Source organism: Sebastes fasciatus, chromosome 13 (assembly GCF_043250625.1).
Source record: "Sebastes fasciatus isolate fSebFas1 chromosome 13, fSebFas1.pri, whole genome shotgun sequence".
NCBI lineage: Eukaryota > Metazoa > Chordata > Actinopteri > Perciformes > Sebastidae > Sebastes > Sebastes fasciatus.
Genome location: NC_133807.1, coordinates 17344605 through 17360664, shown reverse-complemented (window position 1 = coordinate 17360664; position 16060 = coordinate 17344605). Strand labels below are relative to the sequence as shown.

The window sequence follows — 16060 nt, the reverse complement described above, 5'->3', positions numbered from 1 at the left end:
TAGTTGCATGATAGCTACTCACTCAGGACATCTGATGCTAAGACATTTAGGAAACAAATACTGGAGCCAAAGCTGAATTTAGCAAATCTCTGTGGGACAGCTGAGTGCACAAACAACTCCTGCATTCATGCTGTTAAGTTTGCAGATATCTAATGAAATATTAATGCACAAACAATTGCACTCCTCTGTATGTGCTGCTAACAATCCCAGAACCTCACAGTTGTTTATTTCAGTCACAATCTGAGTGTTTGGTAAGATCTCTTTTTCTTTTAATGTTTGGCACTGCCCTTCACATAGATCATCTGCCAATGAAACGGTTTGACTGCAGTGATGTCTCTCTTCATGTCCTGCATTCACTTCAGCTGGATTGAAGCAAGGAGTAAATTAGCTACTTGCCCTTGAACAGTGAAATTAATATATAAATACTAAGATATTAATAATAAAATGTAGAGAAAACAATAAAGGTGATAACCGTTAAAGACAAAGAACAGTTGAGAACAGACCAGTTTAGTTTTTATTTCAGAAAATGCCTCAGAATATCTAAATCAACTTTTTAAACCTTTGTGCAATAAAACTAAATCATCCGTCCAATAATATCACACCTGTGTCATTATTAATCGAACAAAAGATTTACCCATTTTTGTGCTAGTATAGGGTGACTGACACTGGAAGGAATTTCTGGGAGTTTTGTCTTATTGAATCAACTTTTTATGCCTTTGCGTTGGCATAAGACCTTTGTCCTTACGTCTGTCCTATTCTCGTGAACGTGATATTTCACGACTGCCCAGGTCAAGGTCACTGTGACGTCACAAAACACGTTTTTAGGCCTCCGCATGGACAAGAACCGTGGCCGGAGGCATTATGTTTTCGGTTTGTCTGTCTGTCTGTACATCCGTCCGGATGTTTGTTGGCAAACGTGATACTTGTAATACAGGGAATAAAATCTGCCTAATTTAAAACAACCCAGCAAACACGGCAGTTAACGTTCATATTGAAGATATTTTGCTGCGCAAATTTACGTTGAATGCCGACAGTCAGTGTCACTGCAGGAGGTAGTGTGGCTCTGACGTAGCGAGGTGGAAAGTGAGGATGTAGATGCTTCAGTGGTGCACGCAACAACACATTGACACACCAGTTATAACTCATATCAATCACGTTTGTCTGTTTTTTGGACTCGCTTGGATAAATATCTTTGGTTTCTTCTTTTTCTGAAGGTCAGGTTTCAGGGTTCCTAATTCCTGCAGTGAATCTGAGAGAGTTTCGCCGTTGGCCATCTCTAAACCTGTCTGTTGATTTACTGCTCTATGCTTTATGGTATAGTTTTCTATATAATGGCCATGTGATAAATAGCTGCCTCATGCTGTCATATAAAAAAGTATAAGACAAAGCCAGTGTCCAGCAGCTTTTCCTACCAAGATGCGCCTAAAGTTAAACTGCAATGGCTTTTCAGTCTAAACCATGTGTGATTTATCTGTTTCTGCTGTTACATTCTGTTTTATTTTTGTGTTTCCTGTTGAGCCTTTCTGGGTTGGTCATCTGATTGACAAGTACCTGTGCTGACTAGTGGGCTAAGTCTATATAGACATGCCTTTTTGTTCAGCTCTCTCTTTCTCTTTCTCCATGTTATCGTTAACATCAAACAGTCTAACACAAGATAACTGGCAACGTTAATACTAGAAAGTTTACCTCATTGACTTGGGAATAATTCCGCATTGATGCTGCAGCTGACCTGAGATGAGAGGCCAGTGGTATATGTTATGTGTGTGTGTGTGTGTACGTGCGGGATTTCTTAGGGATGGCGGGACGTCCTTAGCGTTTTCCTTGCCTGCCAAAGTGGCCTGATGATTTTATCTGCCACTGCCAACAATTTACCCACATTTGGCGGGTGCTAATTTCAGACCCTGATCAGGTTTCTACAGGTTTCCAGCATTTACCATCCTGAGAGCCAAGGAGCCCTATAGAGATTCAACCAGACCCTGAAGTATATGTTACGCACTTACTGCCTTGAACGTGGTCCAGAGTCGGATTAAGGAAAACCCTTTTTGCGGTCCTTGAAACTGTACAAGAGTCACTTGGCTCCAGCCCTGCCGAGTTGGTGTTTGGCCATACAGTCCCACTAAACATTGGTTCGTTCTTGCAGCCTGTTGTTATTTACACAGACAATAACCCATTTTAGTGTTTCTACAACATATTAACAACAGCAACCAGAGGCTAATGCGTTGGGCCAACATAGTTCAACACTACAATTTGTACATTTGCAATAAGAAAGGCCCGGAAAATGTTGCAGCTGATGCCCTTTCACGTGTGTGCATGAATAATATCACATTTAAGTGCCATCTTTATGAGCTGTTTTGTGATTCCTGCTCAGACTCTCTAGGTTTATCATCTGATTGGCAGCCAGCTGTGCTGACTAGTGGGCTGAATCTATAAAGACAGGCCCTTTTGTTTAGCTCTCTCTCTTTCTCCACCCTGGTACACCAGCACCTCTGTGGTGCTTGGTATCTGGTACTCATTCATTCATTCATTTACTTAAGTAAACTTACATGCAGTAAAAGTTATCCCCTGGTTGTTTCCATTATTCTGTTTGGTGTTGAGCCAGCTGTAACACTGTTGACCTCTGATACACGGGCACATCAAACAGATTCAATCAGTGATATTGGTTTCTGTCACAGACCCCTGTCTGCCTTCACTTCTGCCTATTTCAATGCAGACATATTTAAGACATGCGCGTCTCTACGTTAACTATACACGACAAGTGATTGATCGGCCACGGGATGAGAACCTGTGCGGGTGAAATCCCAATAAATCTGATTTGATTTTTACTGTTCTCCGGATAAGGGCGTTGGGGGTATAAGTGAGGGGTCTTAAAATGTCTTGTAAATTTTCCCATACTGCAACAGGAATCAATTGAAGGGTATTCAGGCTTTGGCTGATGTCTCTGTGCATTAAAGGATTTAAATATTCAGGAGAGAAGCGGAGCTGAACTGAGCAGTTGGATTTTCTGACTGTGTCGTATCAGAGGGGCTGCGATCAGCAGGTTTTAAATGCCACAGCAGATGGAAAGCTATGTCGTTGTGCTTTATTACAGTCCTGTCTTTGAAATCCCATCTAGTGCCGAAGCAAAGCTCCCTCACCAGCATGTGTAGTATAACCACCGCGTCACACAGCGTAAGTCTTATCTGTAACTTTACATTAAAACAATCAAAAGTTTGATAATGCAGTAAATGAATCAACACAATTCAAACAAGATCATCCTCTACGTCAAAAAAGCCAGACAAGACTTTATTTAGTCTATGCACTTGCTAGTCATTGGACAGATGTTTGATCTATATCTCTCCTCTTTGCTTTATCACATTTATTGCATTTAGCACAACACTCCATCAGACGGTGTTCGCTCTGTCAGCGCGCCGTGTAGCGAGATTGAACAGATTGTATGTGCAAGTGTTGGGTGGAGGGTAATAATATTTGCGAGGCTGCAGATTACAATGGCGTCGCAAATGTAATCCATTTTGCCATAACACGCGGGTGGATGTTTACCTGAGGCTTAAGGGCCTCGACACGGCGCTCTGATATTAATACTCCTACATTGACCCCGTCGGCTGACCTGGCTGTAAACCCGCAGTGGTAGGTGACTTGCAGGAGTGGCGGAAGAGTCCTCCGCTAGTCTTTGGCGGCCCCTTATGCTCAGCCTCATGTGCGTCAGTATGTGGAGCAGGGATCAGTGTAAGACCCTGGTTAAGCTGAAACCGCGGCTGCCCGTGCAGAACCAGACCGCCCCCCCCTCCACCCTCGCCACCGGTCCAGCTGTCATCAGCGCGCTTTCCAAGTTGACTCGGTGGCTGCCCACACATACAGCTGATCTCTGACATACACACATGTGCACATGCTCTAATCCACATATGAGCATACCACTTTGTTTTTAATCTATACTGTGTGTGTGTGTGGGTGTGGTTTTGTGGTGCTTTAAATTGCACTGACATTGTTTTCTTCCTCTGTCCCTGCTTATTTGTTTAAAGCAGGCATGTATAAAATACAATCAACTACAATCAGTTTAAAGGGTCAGTTCGCTCAGAATCACACTGTTTAGTGTTATTGGTATCTAGTCATACAGTCAGGGTCTGAAATTAGCACCCGCCACCCGCCAAATGCGGGTAAATTGTTGGCAGTGGCAGATAAAATCATCAGGCCACTTTCCTGTCGTCCCGGGGCCAAAAAAAATCGGGGAGGATGAAATTAATTTTGATACGAATCTGGGACGAGAGTTGAAAGAAAAATACCTTTTACTTTAGAATGAGCGACGATGAAAACGACTGCACGTTTTGTGTAGCGCACCGTCATTATTAAACCTCCGTGACAACACAAACACACACATGCATACACACTGTATGTGCCCGATCCGTCCCGCACGTACACACACACACACACACACACATAACATATATCGCCGGCCTCTGATCTCAGGACAGCTGCAACGTCAACGGGGAATAATTCCCAAGTCAATGAGGTAAACGTTCTAGTATTAACGTTACCAGTTAGCTAACGTTAGACTGTCTGATGTTAACGGTAACGTTACAGGTAACGCTCGCTAATGAGTCAGAAGCCGACGTTTGTAATTACAGTGAGTGAGATGACGTTAATATTACGTTAAGGAGGAGTCAAAAATCCGCTTCAGCTCAAATCATGTTACTAATGTTAACCAATTATTTACTTACTTACTCTGCAATGAATGTCCGTACCAACATACTGCTCCTCTCCCCATGACAGGAGTCCAACAGCTCCTCCAACTTTAGGAGCACAGCTAGCAGGGCCGGTCCTAACTTTTTGGGGGCCCTATGGAAAATATTGTTTTTTAACCCAATGCTGTTTTTTCACATAGAAAATATGTGTGAAGTATGATCTGATTATAAATATTATATTTAAATAATCATAATCTTTTGAATTGTGTGTTTTTCTGCAAATAACCACTACAGATGGCAATAACAAATTACAAATACATCTGTGTCTTTATAGAAACAAAGGGCATTTTCCAGTCTGGGAGTTGTAACCCTTTCACAGGTTGTTTTTCTGTTCATTTAAGTTAATTATAACATTTTTGTTTGCCTAAAAATGTCTTATTCAGTGTTTGGTTGTACTGTGAATCGTCCGAAAAATCACCGACACAGGCAGACTAGAGCCAACAGCGCGGGATACGCCGCAAAAACTAGGCTGACATGCCCACCGACGGCCCCAAACTGTCCAACAGCTGACCGTCGGCTTGATGTGTCAGGGCCTTTAGCTCCAACCTCTCGTGTCACTTCGGGTTCCAAAAAAACAAGACGGGGACAGCCAAAAACCAAGCTGGCAACGGACAAAATGCCAAACTCCAGGCTTCAGAACAACCACAAATCAATGAGTGGCGTCACAGTGACTACCTCCACTTCTTATATACAGTCTATGTTTTTAATACCAATCACAGATCACAGAATATTTGAACAGCAAAGGGATATAATGATAATTTATCTTTAGCAACCTTTATCACAGAGTCAAGTTTCCTCGCCTCTCATTGGTCCACTTTGGCCCCTTGGGCCAGAAGAGCATCAAAACAGATACAGATGCAGCTGTCACGTATCACTCTCCTTTAAGCTTTTGAAAAATATCTGTCAGCTGCTGTAGATGTTTTCTTCACCAGATAGATTGATGCTGAATTGCTGATCAAAACACCAAAAAACAGAATCAAACAAACTGAGCGCTGAAAAAGTCTGTAAAGCTGCAGATGTTAAGAGTTAGTCATTTATATTACTTTGAAGTTGCAAATATTGATCTGATTAGATCAGATCAGAAGGATCAAAGAAAGAGAAAAACAGTCAAAAAATGCTTTTATAACATGTAACATGGACTTTTTGAAGCTATTGCTGTCTGGATGACTGACTGGGTGTCGTGGTAGTGACAGTCAGATCCAGTCCCTATAATTGCAGCTAAAACATGTAAAACTGCTCCATGGAAAGCAATCAGAGCATGTCATAAACAACTCTGGCTTTTATAGTTTTCTCTGGGTGACGTATTGATTTTGTTTCTGCAATAAACAGTCTCCAGGAAAGTGAGGACAATTCTTCATCTTTTGAGAAGGGTGTTTATGCAACTCTTCGAACCAATCCAGCGCCACAAAGTTGTGCTTGTTTTTATAGCATCTTTTTCTGGGTCTGTTGAGCACGTTGGCTCTATTTGTTAGGTGTCGACAGAGAGTGACAAGAGGGATGTGAAAGGGAGGGAGCAGACATGTGACAATGGAAGAGAGAATAAACCCTAACGACGTCACAGTCACAAGCTGCCTCTGCCAACTGAGCCACCAGGACGCCCCTGTGTCACTTTTTGTTAGACCGCTGTGCAGAGTATCCAGCCTGATTTCTTTAGATTCATCACGCAAAGTCAAACTGCTCTTTCTGTTCGGACGCCGAGAGCCGTCTCCCCCCCTCCCTCCCTATATCCCCCGTCACTTTGCAGGCTTCATTTCTAAGGTTATCGTTGTCATCATCCTTCATGGAGACGCTCCCCACCGTGTCACCGCTCTGGGCTAATTGTGAAAAATTAAGCGGCACACATACAGCTTTTGAATAGAAAACAATTAGGCTAATCAATTTCCCGCATTACAAATTGCATATGCACCCACCCGTGCCACACACGTGCACAAACACTCAGGTTGATGTCAGTATCCACAAGAGGCAGAAGAATGACAGGGAAAGAGAGGAGATGCCCCCCCCCCCTACCTCCCCACCCAGCCCACGGCGTGTCAGTTTCCCTTCTCAACAGGGACAAGACGTTAGACGAGGTGCAAGCGGCACTGCGCCATGAATATAAATGGGGCCCGGAGTCTCTGTTGTGCCCGCGAGCGCAGCCATAAACTTGAGCAACACAGCCTGCCAGACTTCTTCTTCTGCCCCGAGTTTAAGATCTCATCAGATAGCCCACATAGTACGAGAGCACCCCGAGGATTTGTGCGCCTTCGGTATCGCAACACGGATCTGTGCTCGAACATGTAAAAGTGGCCTGTCAGGTCTCTATAAATTGGCGGGAAAAAAAGGATCACGGTGGTGATGCAGCAGCATTGCCTGATTCTGAATGCATTTTACTACTCCTCTCTCATGACCTTGGATACATTGCTGTGATATCCTGCAACCTCCGGCCCTCCCCTGCACTAAATGTTTTACTGCCCTGGATGCTTGTGACTGGCTGTCAAACAGGGCAATATCCATTTGAAACCGTTGTCAATGCAAGCATGCCCACTTTTTTTTTATGTCTTCGCCCAGTACCCCCCCAACCCTCGTTTTTCCTCCTTTTTGTCTTCCCCGTGTCCTGACAGCCTCCTCCCCCCTCTCCTTCCCATCTGCTGAAACGGTGAAGATAGCGTGAGATCTGGTCTTTTAACAATTGATTAAGCAGATCGGCTTTAAGTGTTCGTGGAAGAGCTGGACAGCTGACAAAGCAGCCGCTAACCCCAAGACACAAACCCAGAGGTCGTTTCAGTCTGCCTGCAGGCTGCAAAACACGCTAAGATGCTGCAGCATAACATTTAACAACACAGCAGGTCGCCATTTTCCTAAAAAAGTCTCACGAAAGATCATTTATTTTATAGGATGTTGCTTCAGGAACATGAGTGGACGTCCATAAAAAGTCTCTCTTTTGACCTATGACTGTAAATTAAATTTGTAATCATGTCTCACTCTTAGAAGAGTCTTAGAAGATACTGGTATCATGATACCAGAAAACCTAAGGAATTAATTTTTTACCAACCATGTCATACCAGCTTGTCGCGAAGGAGGTTAAATAACGCTCCAACCTTGCGCTACATTTTGGTGGGGGGGAGGTCAGGGGTTCGCTTGACCTCTGACCTCCAGATATGTGAATGAAAATGGGTTCTATGGGTACCCACGAGTCTCCCCTTTACAAACATGCCCACTTTATGATAATCACATGCAGTTTTGGGCAAGTCATAGTCAAGTCAGCACACTGACACACTGACAGCTGTTGTTGCCTGTTGGGCTGCAGTTTGCCATGTTATGATTTGAGCATATTTTTTATGCTATATGCAGTACCTGTGAGGGTTTCGGGACATTATGTGTCATTGTTTTGTGTTGTTAAATGATTTCCAATAATAAATATATACATACATTTGCATAAAGCAAGCATATTTGCCCAGTCCCATGTTGATAAGCGTATTAAATACTCCAATCTCCCTTTATGTACATTTTGACCAGAGAAAAACTGTGTGATTAATCACAATTAAGTATTTTAATCCAATTACAGTCCTTATTTATTCCAAACAAGCAACGAGCATAAGTTACCTCACTTCCTTGATAAAGTAAAAAGCTACTAGACACTGGATGAATAAAATGTAGAATCTGCTGTGAGTTGGCTGGCCAAAGTAATACAGACAGAAAAAGCACAACAAATATGTAAGTATCACTGATTATTATTATTCAGTGTAATTGATTGTGATTGTGATGAATGATTAGTGGTGACTTTGCCAGCTGCAATTTACTGATGTTAAAAGGACAGTTCACCCCAAAATTCATATTTGTTCCCTTACCCATAGTGCTATTCATCAGCCTAGATTGTTTTGGTGTGAGTTGCTGAGCGTTGGAGATATCGGACATAGAGATGTCTGCCTTCTATCCAGTAACTTGCGATTTTTAGGTTGTAGCGGGCTCAGTTTTAAAGCTAGAGTCAACATACGGGTATCATATGAAGCTAGAAATAACCTAAGGAATTGATTAGTACCAACCATGATATACTAGTTTGTCAAGGAGGATAAATAATGCTCAAACTGACAGCTGTTGTTGCCTGTTGGGCTTGAGTTTGCCATGTTATGATTTCTTATGCTAAACGCAGTACCTGTGAGGGTTTCTGGACAATATTTTGAATTGTCTTGTGTTGTTAATTGATTTCAAATAATAAATATATACATACATTTGCATAAAGCAATTATATTTGTCCACTCCCATGTTGATACAAGTATTAAATCCTTTTACTATTTACATGACTTACATTTTGAATAGATAAAAAAATGTGCAATTAATTTGCGATTTAATCACAATTAACAATGGACAATCATGAGATTAAATGCGATTAAATGATTCATGCGATTGACAGCCCTAGTTCCTATAAACTGCTCACGACAAGGTCTGTGGATTATCTTGAGTAACCGGGTCATGATATCCGGAGAGACATTGCTGTTGAGTTTTTTGCAAATGTATTTTTTTGACACAAACAGGTACAATGAAAAATGTGACCCGCTCTATCAAAATGAGTCGGATGTCGCGGCAGCGCATTCTTGTAAAAACACGTTTTTTTAATGAAAAAGTGTGTTTTGAGGTTTTTGTTTTTTTATTCATTTCTGAATAAATAAAGTCTCAGCTTTAATACAAAGTAAGAATCGATGTGAAATTCAAATGATAAGTCTAGTTTTGAAGCTCTTAAACATAACGTTGTCATAAAGTTTTTACCGGAAGTCCGCTGTGTATTGACGCGGCTCAATAGAGCTGGTTGACAGAGGAGATAACTGGTTTGACAAGATGAAATCACGTGAGGAAAACATTGCTCGACTTTTAAATTAAATTCCTGTTAGAGGTGCTACATCTGACGACAACTGGACCGACTTAAATTCAGATTATTTCACCGCACCGGGTGATGAGGACAGCGGGTGCGCCGAGCCGGGACGGACGCCCGGCTAACGCTAGAGGCTAGGCTAGCTCTCAATCCGCTGATCAGGACGGAGAAAGAGAGTTGGAGGAAGGCGAGGAGGAAGATATTCCACTCATGGCTGAGCCGATGGTGGCACGAAATGTCTCTGATTAAAGTTATTAAATCAGGACAGTGTTATAGAGACTGAGATCGCCCGGCCGGGAGTACCAGTGTAGCTGCAAACTGTAAAACAGCGCCGCTCTCTACTCCGGAGGAGATGGAGAGAAGACGCGACCAGATGAAAGAAATGACTGATGGTAAATTCTGATAGTTAAACTACACTATCCTTATTTTATCTGTTTGTTTTAAAGACTTTTAAAATCCCTAGAGCAGGCTAAGAAGCATTAATAGCAGCTACTAATGTGTGTGTCACTGTGTGTAGTCTGTCTGTCTCAGGTGTGTCTCTGAGTTGTCTGTCTGTCTCAGGTGTGTCTCTGAGTTGTCTGTCTGTCTCAGGTGTGTGTCTCTTGGAGGATATCATTTTAAATAGCAAAAGAAATAGCTTAATGTATAGTAAAATGATATGTTGTATATTAATCTGATATCACATGGTGAATAGGCTATGTTAATGAATATAGGGCTGTATTAATATGATAATGATCAGGCCTCATTCAACAATGATTCAACATGATTTAGCCAGCTTAAAATCTTTGAGATGACTTGATTTTTCACTTTATGCTTTTCCCTTTATGTCATTTTGTAGATGAGAAACATCTGGATCTCCTTGAGAAGATCAGCTCCCATATGACCCTGTCAAAGGATACAGTGAGCTCCAGGAGAAGCCAGCAGAATGTGCACAGGCAACACATTTCATAGTCTTTCTATTATATCTATATTTCTATTATATATTATATTATATAATATTGTACATACATAATATGTACATAATATTTGTTCATATGTTATCCATTTTCTAGTATGTTTTTTTATTGTTTGGATATGGACTTGTAAGTTTGTGCATGTACCTGTGTGCACATGGCTCCATATTTAATATTTTTAATTGTGTGTTCTTCATATAATTATTATTATATTGAAATAAACATATATACTATATATTATATCATATGTACAGTATATGTTTTATATATTTTATCAATTTTATTCCATCAATTTTGGATTCTTTTCTACATGGACTTCTAGCCCTATCTACTGTACTGCTTGTGGTCATACGCGTGCACGTGGCAACGTGCACATCACGTGCTCGTGACTATGTGCACATGTATGAATGAAGGTATGTGTAGGCTACATTATGAAATGTTGGGTGTCACTTTTGACCAAGAAATATTGTGTTCATTTAGATTTGAGTCTTAATAAATGTGTTTTAATCAATGCAAAAAATGGCTGAATATGAATTCTTATCTTTAATGCCCTTTTTCTCAAAAGTAATGTTCCATGACAGTCGAACTTTGAAAGAGCATATCTCATCGAATATTTGTCGTAGAAAGATAATCTTGGTATTGCCATAAAGCTGAGACTTTCCTCTTTACAGTCAGACAGATAACTCAAAATGTGTTTCGGGGTCAATGTGACTCATAATGATGGAGCAGGTCACAAATATGTATTTTTGAATGTGGGGTAAACTGTCCCTTTTAAGTCAGCGTTACGCTACAGTAACATCAGATTAATACAGTAATCAAATTTAAGGAGAGTGTGTGAGAGTGCGTGTGTGTGTGTGTGTAAAGTTCCTACATGTAATGAAGATTAGTAATCCTCCTCCTGCGTGAACCTGTCCTGTGGCTGTAACGTTACAACTGATCACAGCTGCTCAGTGCTGTTTCGTGAGGTTTGATCAGTATCTATTACTACTATTAATCCTACATGACAAACTGTAACAGATACACGTGTTAAACAAGTCAGACGCTCAACAGTTTTATCGGATTAGTCGTGATTAGTGGACGACTGTGTTGGAAAACCCTGAGACTAGAAGAAGTTGGTAGTCGTGTGCCCTTCTACATCTGCTTTTGTTCGGACCAATCTGAGGTTCAACCTTCACGGTGAGGACATTTTTTGAATGTGAGGACATTTTGTCCTCAAAGGTGTTTGTGTGTGATGGCATTGGGGGGAGGAGGTGGCAGTGGGATTAGTAGAGCATCAATCTGAAACACAATAAATCTGCTTAATCACTGAATGTATGAGTTATTGATAGCAGACTCCTCCATCAATGTGTGTGTGTGTGGGGTAGGGGTGCAATGGGCTGAGAATCCTTGCATCGATTCCTCCATCGTCACATGTTGCTTTGTCACACACACACACACTCACTCACACATGCACACACACAGTCACACACGTGCATGTACCCATTACACTCACACACATACCAGTCCATCCAATTACTGAAACTAGGATATGGTTGGCATAACATAATGAACAGCCATTTTTCACATGCCTAACTGGTGCCGCACCATTCACACGGTCTCATTCCACTCTCCCATTCATCCTCAGGTGAAGCCGGTGGAGAAACAGCACAGTTAAACCTCCACCTGTGGGACGGATGCTTTTGCCAAAATTCTAACCGATAAAGGGATATTTACAGACACTAACTAACTTGTTTTACTACCAGATTACTGAAATATATGTCTATAAATTATTACTGAGAACAAAGTCTCTGCCTCACTTTATAGGGTTGGTTCACCCAAATTACAAAAAAAGATTAAATCTCATTTACTCCTAGTGGAATTCCATCCACCTTCATTGTACTGAGGTGGAGGCAGAAATCTCAAACCCGGGCGAATAAAACCAAAGCTATCTGCAGCAGTAGAACATAGGGGTGTCATGATTGTCCAAATCCACCATTTGATTAAAAAGCTGCCGGCTATGCCATTTATAGACTATTGAGTCTTGATTCGTGAAGATCAACAGATCATTGGTTTTACAAACTATAATTATTCCATCAATGACATTTTCGTGGTTTACATAAGTCATGGGGAAGACAAAATATCGCCACACCGGTGACTTCAGGGAAGCAGGAGGATTTTCAAGCTCTGTTATTTCTCTGTTTTCTCCGACTTTGGCAGTGGCCATGGTGTTTCAAAGTGTAGCTGCAGGCTGCTAGTAAGATACACTGAGACGTCTTTAAAGTAGGGATGTCACGATCCCAGAAATATAGTACTAAATACCAATACCAGTGAATTTCCACGATTTTCGATACCCAATTCGATACCAAGGTAAAAAAGAAAATAATTATGAGATTTTATTCCTCAGGTATAGCTCAATGTACACACACACACATACACACTCTAGAAGAGTCCAGAGTTCAATAAAAAAAACAGCACTTATCAGAGATTTAGCAATAAGCAACAAAAGATAGAAATTCAGTTTGTTCAGTTCAGTTTTTTCCCCTACGAGTGAATCCTCTTCTCGAAGAAAAATCAATAAAGGATCTCAGATCAGTTTGTTCAGTTCAGTTATTTTCACACGAGTGAATCCTCTTCTCAAACAAATCGATAAAGGATCTCTGAAAAACCCAACATCTCCAACACTGTTGCGCGTGTGTGTTTGTCAAATTCCGACACAGAGAGCAAAGGACAGAAGCGGCGCGCACGTAACGTTAAATGACACCAAAACATGTCAGAGACTCTCAGTGTAACCAAGCATAGTTTTTAAAACATGACTAACATGATTTTGGGACAAATGTTTACCCGCCATTGTGGCGGATAGCCTTCAGAGAGTTACTAACGGAAAATCTACCTGCATTTAGGACTTGGCAGGTGTTCATTTCGGACCCTGATCACAGGCATCGACATCGGTTCTCGTGACATCCCTACTTTAAAATGTTTGTTTATTTTCTTGGGATGCACGCAAGTAGTCGGGCATGGAGAGAAAGAATTATACTGGGAGAATCTGCGATTTTCTGCTTTTGATTTGGAGGGTCGAAATCAGGCTTTTGCGATTGTACGAATATATTGGCTGAGTACATCGCCGGTTGTTTTTTTTTGGGCGATGTTTATCATTTTATTTTGCTAATTTAACGGTCTGCCGCTCAGCCGCTGCCCAATCAGCGGGCAGAGAGAGAGACAGCGGGTGGAAAACAGCATGTAGAGCCAGGATATTCTCACATCTCAATAAAATGTTTATTTCGACCAAACTGGAGTTAGTGATTGTTGGAACAGTAGAAGAACTAACCCACAGGGTTTTGGTGAGTTTTATTTTGTTTCTGTGGAGTTTGAATGTGTGTTTTACGATGCTCCACAACTAGAACAGCTGATCTCCCTGAAATTGCAGCAGCGGGGGGAATGGGTGTAAATTTTTGATTTAGAATAGAAATGGTGAGAACTCATCTGTGGGTTTATGAAATGATTAACAAGAAATAGGAAGAAGAAAATATTCTGCAACATACAACCCCAGGTCCAACGATGCTAGGAAATTAGATACAAAAATCTATGAATTTCTTTCTTTCTTTATCAGATTTTGGTCCAATTTTCGTTTTTTTTCTTATGAATCACCAAATAATTTTGCCTCTCCAGGCTTCTAAATATTATTAAAATAAATAAATCTGAGAAGTAAACAGTTGAAGACATATGTAAGCAGCCTATGCAAGTAGACTTTGCTTTCTCTGAACAGGTCACAAAAAAAGATTTGAGAATCCCCATTGCAAAGCAGTGGTTTCCAAATACTTGTCACAGATTGCATCAGTTGTGAGTAGATTTATGCACCTCAGATTGTTGCATTTGAATAGTTCTTAGAGGCCAGTATAAAACTATACAGTATTTCACAACAAAAAAAGCATGATACGTATATGCAACAAACATATTTTTTGTTTTCTTTCTTCCTGTCTTGTCAATCATCTCATGACCCCTCAAATTTATCTAGCAGCCCCTTGGGGTGTCCCTATGTGGGGAAACACTGTTCTAAAGGCTATAGAGAAATAAGTTGACCCTTTTAAAATGAAGCAGGAACATCTAAACCTCAGCAATGATTCTGTCTTTTCCTCAAGTCAGACATCAGCGTCATTAAATGTCCCTTATTGATGACATTGATGACCGTCCCACAGTTGGATGCTGCAGATAAAATGTGCTTTTCCTCTATGGGGCTGCATGACTAGACACCACTACAGAGGAAAGGGAGAAGAATATGTGGTATCTTGTAATTAGTGGAAGCTGATCCTTTAAGTTAAATATTGGATGCCGGCCAAAGAGGTTGGAAAGAGACGGGCTCAGTTCTTGAAAAGCCAAACTTGTATCTGATCCACAGGACGTCCCGGTGGATTCCTTGGCTTAACTGCATCACTGTCGCCTCTTAAACCAATCAAATCAACAAATGTCCTCTGACCTCTCCTTTTGTCTCTATCCGGTACGTTTCAGTTGGACAGGCTTTTGTGGTCCATGACAAAATAATCTAACTGATAAAGGGACGGTTACTCAGTTATGGACGATCTGATCAGGTGTTATGGATGGATTCCTCCCTGTGTGTTTAGACGATCCCTTGACACATTGTAATGAGGACACACATTGATGATAAGCAGCTGCTTCTACAGGTTATTACACTTTGTAGCCGGTGATTTAGCTACAATCTCGTGGCAGTGTTTGTATGAAATATGTCTTTGTCCTTGTTCTGCTCTGCTGCTCTTGTTTTCTTTCCTTTTTTTTCTATTTATTGCCTTGCTTTGATTGTTTCTCTGGGTTAACTTAAAAGGTCTTACACCTTTACAAAGTATCAGTTGAGACTATTTTCTTTATCTTTTCATTTAGTTCATCTGCTCCACATGTCAGCGACAGTCACTTTCAGCATTCATATAACCGATATAACAGAACGGGAGCTGTCAGTTTACCAATTCAGGTCTCATTCTCATGCCTCAAAAAAAAGACATGCTCTGTATTAATGGAGCCAAAGTGCCAGAACGGATCCTTCAATAATTACAGGAACCTCTCATTCTCTCGCATCCTGAAAAGTCACTCTTCAGTGGCAGTTCAATTTCCCATGCAGCAGCAGCAGCAGCAGCAGCATCATCCCAGGTCCGGCGGGCAGGTATCAAAGCCCCTCTCAGCTGCTCTAACTGTTTACAATGACGCATCGATCCGCTCTGCTTAATCCCCCCGGCAGCTCGCTGAGTTAAAGCAACAGTTACAGCCACCACTCACACTTACAACGGGCACAAAAGCCAAACACAGCGTGCTGCCTGATCCCCTGACAAGGATCCTGTTGAGTCCTGCTTTTGATATGATCTTCTGCGCTCTGACAATTCCTCTATTGACAGTTAGAAGAGAGAAGGAGGAGGAGGAGGAGGAGGAGGAGGAAGAAGGAGGGGGGATGCTACTTAAAAAAAACAACCACAACACACCTCCAAACACAACAAAAAGAAGCAGAAAGCATCTCCATACTTGGCCATACTCAGTTTTTAAAGTGA

General features: G+C 41.4%; 1 protein-coding gene and 1 long non-coding RNA gene across 3 annotated transcripts in view; one reads left to right on the top strand and one right to left on the bottom strand.

Moving 5' to 3' along the window:
* The window catches only part of LOC141780580 (uncharacterized), a 148990-nt gene that overhangs the window by 73811 nt on the left and 59119 nt on the right, over positions 1–16060 (top strand). The window lies entirely within an intron of this gene.
* Positions 1–16060, bottom strand: part of grin2ca (glutamate receptor, ionotropic, N-methyl D-aspartate 2Ca) — an 89906-nt gene that overhangs the window by 72494 nt on the left and 1352 nt on the right. The gene's annotated exons all lie outside the window — the stretch shown is intronic.